This window comes from Erythrolamprus reginae, chromosome 2, assembly GCF_031021105.1.
Source record: "Erythrolamprus reginae isolate rEryReg1 chromosome 2, rEryReg1.hap1, whole genome shotgun sequence".
NCBI classification, from domain to species: Eukaryota; Metazoa; Chordata; class Lepidosauria; order Squamata; family Dipsadidae; genus Erythrolamprus; species Erythrolamprus reginae.
Genome location: NC_091951.1, coordinates 4,810,178 through 4,817,667, shown reverse-complemented (window position 1 = coordinate 4,817,667; position 7,490 = coordinate 4,810,178). Strand labels below are relative to the sequence as shown.

Sequence of the window (7,490 nt, the reverse complement as noted above, 5' to 3'; positions counted from 1 at the left end):
GGAGCTTACGCCCACTCCGTCGGCCGAAGACCTGCAAGGAGGGGAGGGGAGACAGCAAGGCAATGGCCAAATCCTTAGGGCAGGAGATATTTATTTATTTATTTATTTATTTATTTATTTGATTTTTATGCCGCCCTTATCCTTAGATTCAGGGCGGCTTACAACATGTTAGCAATAGCACTTTTTAACAGAGTACAGCCTATTGCCCCCACAATCTGGGTCCTCATTTTACCCACCTTGAAAGGATGGAAGGCTGAGTCAACCTTGAGCCGGTGATGAGATTTGAACCGCTCACCTTCAGATCTACAAGTCAGCTTCAGTGGCCTGCAGTACAGCACTCTACCTGCTGCGCCACCCCAGCTCTTCAGATAAGCCACATCCAAAGACCCTCCTTAAGCGAGAAGCTCCCTGCCCTCCGAGCACGCCTTCTCTGCATTTTGCGGATCGCTTGACGGTCTCTCTGCACAGGTGCACAGTCCTGGCCTCACCACAGCCAGCCAGGGGGTCGTGAGAGGGGGAGGAGGGTTGCCTGAAGAGAAGCCTTGGCCGGGGGGTGGCTATGTTTCTCAACCAGCGCCAGAGAATCAACCTCGGCCCCTTCTTCATTCATGCTGTCACCCTTACCTTCTCAGGCCAGGTGAGGGAAGGCAAAGGCGAGGTCAACCAGTGATGGAACAGTGAGCCACAGCAGGGTTCCCAAAGAGCTACGTGTGGCTTGCAAGCCGTGGTTTGTTGACCCCTACCCTAAGGGAGGGATTGGTCTGGAAAGAGTCCATACTGTATGTCCCTGCCAGCTTGAGACTCCAGATCCTATAGCACAGCTACAACTCCTCATTGGCCGGCCACTTTGGAATCCAAAGACCTTCCACTTAACCAGGAGGCAGTTCTGGTGGCCCAAGAGGAAGGCAGATATATAATATTATGTTAAGAGTTGCTCTATCTGCAGCCATGAAGATGAGACCTGGGAAGCCCCCTGGGCTTCTCCAACAAGTGCCCGACCCCTCCTGGTCTTGAGAGGAAATTGCCATGGACTTTATAGTCAATCTCCCCGAGAGTGGATGGAATGTGGTCATTTGGACTGCGATTGACTTATTCTCAAAGCAAGCCCACTTCACTGCCTGCTCAGGATTACCCTCTGCCAGGAAATTAAGATATATATATAAAGCAATTATACCGGTTGCACAGAGTACCCCACAGGGTAATCTCCAACGAGGGGTTCAGTTCACAGTGAGGTTCTGGAGGGAGTTCCTAAAGTCCATAGGATTAACCCAGGGGCTTAGCTCAGCTCATCATCCGAGCACTAACGGAGCCGCGGAATGTACAAACACCACGATGGAATGGTATATGAGATGCTACGTGGACTATCGGCAAAACTGGGCCAACTTGCTGCCTCTCATGGAGGTGGCTCACAATAACTAAGTGCACAGTAGCACCAACTGACCCTCTTCCAGGTCAATAGTGACATGGGCTTTGCCTCCATGCCTGGGCTGCTTTGAGAGCCACCATTGTCCATAACCCTGGCAGAGCGAATGGAACTGGAAGAATACAAAGCGAGCTCTGGATGAAGTGGCCAAGGCATTCAGAAAACAAGTGGATAGGTACTGATACTTCATCCCCCCCCCCTTCCAGGTGGAGATCATGTATACCTGCCAACAAAATACCTTCATCTAAAATTGCCTAGCAAGAAACTGGGACCTAAATTTCTAGCGCCATTCTCAATAGTGGAAGTAATTAACCCAGTGACAGTACAGCTTAGTTTCGCACAGCTACGGTATCCAGTTTTCCATAGTAGCTTGTTAAAGCCCATAGTTAACTCAGAGCTAAGACCAAGGAATAAGGGCAGCCCCTTAACTGGTTGGGGTACCAGGTGAGATCCACTGTGAAAATATTGGACCAGGTTACATTCGGGTCACTTGTAATATTTAGTCCACTGGAAGGGATATAATAATAATAATAATAATAATAATAATAATAATAATAATAGTAATTTATTAGATTTGTATGCCACCCCTCTCCAAAGACTCGGGGCGGCTCACAACAATGATAAAAACCATATTATACTGGCACAAATCTAATATTAAAAAAAACTAAAAACCCTATCATAATTAAAAACCAAACAGCACATGCATACCAAACATAAATTATAATAAGCCTGGGGGAAAGGTGTCTCAAATCCCCCATGCCTGGCGGTTTAGGTGGGTCTTAAGTAGTTTACGGAAGACGAGGGTGGGAGCAGTTCTAATCTCCGAGGGGAGTTGATTCCAGAGGGCCGGGGCTGCCACAGAGTAGGCTCTTCCCCTGGGGCCCGCCAGACGACATTGTTTAGTCGACGGGACCCGGAGAAGGCCAACTCGGTAAGACCTTATCGGCCGCTGGGATTTGTGCGGTAGCAGGCGGTTTCGGAGGTACTCTGGTCCAATGCCATGTAGGGCTTTAAAGGTCATGACCAACACTTTGAATTGTGACCGGAAACTGATCGGCAGCCAATGCAGGCCACGGAGTGTTGTAGATACGTGGGTGTAGATTTCCTTTGTCTGAGGCTACGTGGGTGAAGAGCTGGGATGTGAAAAGAGGTTAGTAAAACAATCCCATGAGAAATTCCCTAGCCAGACAAAGGGCCCCCTGGGGAAAAGGGGGTTAGGAACAGTATTATTAACCCCTATCGCTTATCTCATTTCAGGATGTCCTAATTTGCTGGGGGCAGAGAGCAGCCTGCCATCCCTGGAGTCATCTTTAATGGGAGTCTTCAGGGCTGCCATAGTGGTGGCTGCACAAGCTGTAGGAACGGGAAGTGGGAGGTAGAGGTAGTGTGGGGTGTGTAATCAGCATTCTTTTACTTGTGGGTCAAGGACTTATCGCCAACGCCTGGCGAGGCGTGTCTGGAAGTTGGGAGAGTGACCAGATCGGACCATATGATGCCTATGGTCTTGGTGAGTAAGGAACTTTGAATTTACTTTGGGGTGGGGAAAAACGGTTTTCAAATTCAGGGTTTCCCCATATGTGCCAAAAGGACCTCTGATAAATTTGTACTTTGAGGAAGATGCCTGACTCGGAGTGCTGATTCTGTTGGGGGTGTTACTTGGGACCCTGACAGAAGGCACTTTATAGAAACATAGAAGTCTGACGGCAAAAAAAGACCTCATGGTCCATCTAGTCTGCCCTTATACTATTTTCTGTATTTTATCTTAGGATGGATATATGTTTATCCCAGGCATGTTTAAATTCAGTTACTGTGGACTTATCTACCACGTCTACTGGAAGTTTGTTCCAAAGATCTACTACTCTTTCAGCAAAATAATATTTTCTCATGTTGCTTTTGATCTTTCCCCCAACTAACTTCAGATTGTGTCCCCTTGTACTTGGGTTCACTTTCCTATTAAAAACACTTCCCTTTTGGACCTTATTTAGCCCTTTAACATATTTAAACGTTTTGATCATGTCCCCCCTTTTCCTCCTGTCCTCCAGACTATATAGATTGAGTTCATGAAGTCTTTCCTGATACGTTTTATGCTTAAGACCTTCCACCATTCTCGTAGCCCGTCTTTGGACCCGTTCAATTTTGTCAATATCTTTTTGTAGGGGAGGTCTCCAGAACTGGACACAGTATTCCAAATGTGGTCTCACCAGCGTTCTATATAGCGGGATCATAGTCTCCCTCTTCCTGCTTGTTATACCTCTAGCTATGCAGCCAAGCATCCTACTTGATTTCCCTACTGCCTGACTGCACTGTTCACCCATTTTGTGACTGTCAGAAATCACTACCCCTAAATCCTTCTCTTCTGAAGTTTTTGCTAACACAGAACTGCCAATACAATACTCAGATTGAGGAGTATTGTATTGGCAGTTCTGTGTTAGCAAAAACCTCAGAAGAAAAGGATTTATGAATGCATTGGGGGAAACATAGAAACATAGAAGACTGACGGCAGAAAAAGACCCCATGGTCCATCTAGTCTGCCCTTATACTATTTCCTGTATTTTATCTTACAATGGATATATGTTTATCCCAGGCATGTTTCAATTCAGTTACTGTGGATTTACCAACCACGTCTCCTGGAAGTTTGTTCCAAGGATCTACTACTCTTTCAGTGAAATAATATTTTCTCACATTGCTTTTGATCTTTCCCCCAACTAATAAGGATAATAAGTATTGGGGCTGATTTATTTAATGGGATCCACTTAACAAATTCTTGTGGTACAAATGTAACCGTCAAGTTCCATTCATTTGTAACTCAAGGATTCCCTGTATATTGCAATTTCACAAACAAAAAAAAGAAACTCCAAGTCTTCGGAGAGGGGCGGCATACAAATATAATAAATAAATAAATAATAAATTCACTTTGATCTTTTTCTCTAACCTTGTTATCATTTCCATTTCTCTTTTCTTTGGAGGCTATAATGGGCAAGACTCCGAAGAGCCAATTCCAAGTGATCCAGCATGAAGGCAGAATAAAGAAACATACAGTAGAAATGGAAAAAAGAAAATTATGAGAGAAAGCAGTCAAATAATTGGAATAGGGAGAGTTCATCTTCCTTCGATGCAAGACCTTCTTCTCCAGCAAGGGAAAATAAGGAAGAAAATATATTGGGGGAAATGTGAAGCTAATGAAAGCTGAATTGCTTGTAAACGAAGCGTTTCCAATCCAAAACAAAGGGGAAGATCCTAGAAGAAGACGCAATGGGGAAAAATACAATGAGACTTTTGCTCTTTCTCTTGGAAATAAGCCCCTTACTTCCCAAGAAGAAATCCACACAGAGAAGAAGCCATATAAATGTATGCAGTGTGGGAAGGCTTTTGGTCAGTCTTGCTTCCTCTAAAAGAATCCACTTAGGATAGAAACCACACACCATATTTTTCAAAGACATACTGGAGTATACGATGCACCTTGGTTTTGCGCGAGGGAAATAGGACGAGAAAATCTATCTACCAGCTATTCACTTGGTCAGCATCCTTAGTCTGGTCAGCTTCAGCACATTATTTCTATCCCCTGGTTAGGGCTGAAAGAGATAATCTTTGGAGGGAGTAGCAACGAAAAAGCTTTGAAAAACTACATTTAGAGTACAAGAAACACCCAAATTTTCAGCCTCATTTAGAGAAACATAGAAGATTGACGGCAGAAAAAGATCTCCTGGTCCATCTAGTCTGCCCTTATACTATTTCCTGTATTTTATCGTAGGATGGATATATAGTAATACCTCATCTTACGAACTTAATTGGTTCTGGAAGGAGGTTCGTAAGGCGAAAAGTTCGTAAGACGAAACAATGCTTCCCATAGGAAACAATGTAAAAGCGATTAATGCTTGCAAGGGGCGGGGGAATTGCAAAATGGTGCTCCGCTGGGCGCCGCTGCCCAGCTGTCACCTTTTAAAACAGCCGGGGGGCTTCTCGGCGTTCTCCCGAACCCGAACTTTTGCCGAACTTTTCAGGTTCGGGAGGCCACCGAGAAGCGCCGTTGCCCGCCTGTCACCTTCTGAAACAGCCGGGGGGCTTCTCGGCATTCTCCCGAACACTGAACCCGGAAGTTCGGCAAATGTTCGGGTTCAGGTTTGGGTTCCGAAGGCCGCTGAGAAGCACCCGGCTGTTTCAGAAGGTTACAGCCTGGTGGCGCCGCCTGGCAGAGTGCCATTTTTGCGATTGGTGGCATTTTCGGCCGATCTGGAGGCTGAAACGGAGGTGGGGAATCCCAATAGGGAATTCCATGGGTGGAGCTTTGACGTTGCGAAGATGTCCTTCCTGGAGGCCACGATTCGGCCGACCAGGAAGGACGTCTTCGTGAGGTCAAAACTCCACCCATGGAATTCCCTATTGGGATTCCTCACCTCCGTTTCAGCCTCCAGATCGGCTGAAAACACCTCTGCTGATTGGAAAAATGGCGCTCCGCTGGGCGGCACCGCCTGGCTGTAACCTTCTGAAACAGCCGGGCGCTTCTCGGCGGCCTCTGGAACCCGAACCCGAACTTTTGCCGAACTTCCGGGTTCGGCGTTCAGGAGAACGCCGAGAAGCCCCCCGGCTGTTTCAGAAGGTGACAGGTGGGTGGCGGCGCCCAGCGGAGTGCCATTTTGCGATCTGCGGTGGGTTCGTAAGGCGAAAAAAGTTCGTACGAAGAGGCAAAAAATTTCCGAACCCCGGGTTCGTATCAAAATGTTCGTATCACAAGGGGTTCATATCACGAGGTACCACTGTATGTTTATCCCAGGCATGTTTAAGTTATTTTGTTTTATTGAAATGGTCGGTAACCTCCTTATTCCCATCAATGTATGTATTGTTCCCAGTACTAAGCTTTACAAGAGGGAAAGGTGCGTTTTATAGTCTGAAAAACATGGTAAATGCATTGTGGTGTAGAAAGGCTTACTTACATAAGATGGCCCACATGGGATAAAGCATATAAATGCATGGAGTATGGAAAGTTTTCAGTGATAATAGTTCCCTTACTTCCCATAAAAGGATTCGCCTTTTGGAGAAACCTTACAACTGCATTTAATGTGGAACTTCAGTTATAGTGGTTCCTTCAATTACCATAACAATGTCCACATGAGAAAAACCGTCCTGAAGGCGTTTTATATAAATGGATCTACATAGGAGTAGCTTTATCAATTCAGTTGTAATCTAAAACATTGTGCAAGAGTCGTCTTGGATAATAATCCTCAGAAATGCTAGACCTACTTTGATATGATCCAAATAAGACAAGGCGAAGGCTCAATCCTTTCTTGTGGTTTTGGCTAAGTAGGATATTCTAAGGCAAAAATGAGAACCAGTGAAGATTAACCAATGGAGATTAAGAGATTAACCATTCCAAGGAACTCACTCTGATGAATATACCCACTAAAACACAGTTGCAGGTAAAAATGCAATCCCCTATTATAGTTTGAGCTTTCCTTTGCTTAATCTTGTCCCAATCTACCTTTCCACCTTACTTCATATTATATAATGCAAGAAAGAAAACCGTAAGGAGAATGGAGTTATAAGTGATGCTGAATTAGAAGATGCAAGTAAGGCTCTGTCTCCTAACTAGCTATTTCTCCTCGCTTTTCGAAGAAGAGTAAAGGGAGAACTTAAATGTGTGCTGCTGTAAAACATGCTGGAGTATCAGCAAAGGAAATGGACTTTTGGAAACACTGCGGTCAGAAATATAGGATAAGCACTCTGGGGATGTGTGGGAGACTTCCCCTGCATCTGAGCATGTTCCAAATGGTGAAACAGTTACTGCTTCTTGGGCATGAAAATAACAAAAGTCAAGACTTGTTTCCATTGCGTTAAATGGGGATAAGAGATGGGCAATAGGGACAAGAAAGTATTTGTCAGTCAAAAATGTATTTATGCCACATAATCTCCCCTCCCCCCCCAAAAAAAAAAATCCATGTAAATGTATGTAGCATGACAAGAGCTTTAGAGCAAGACTTTTCACCAAAGGAGCATGGTGGTGAGAAGGCTTACCACTTATTGTACAGGCTTTGCTCCGTCGTCTCCGTTCCGAGTTAATTATAGTTCATAA

At 45.1% G+C, this 7,490-nt stretch overlaps 1 long non-coding RNA gene across 1 annotated transcript; it reads left to right on the top strand.

The window, feature by feature from the left end:
• The first annotated feature begins 555 nt into the window (after nt 1–555).
• On the top strand, nt 556–5,396 carry LOC139163005 (uncharacterized). The gene is made up of 3 exons (XR_011558395.1): nt 556–1,598; nt 2,681–2,930; nt 4,390–5,396. It is a non-coding gene; the product is annotated as an uncharacterized lncRNA (long non-coding RNA).
• Nucleotides 5,397–7,490: the final 2,094 nt, after the last annotated feature.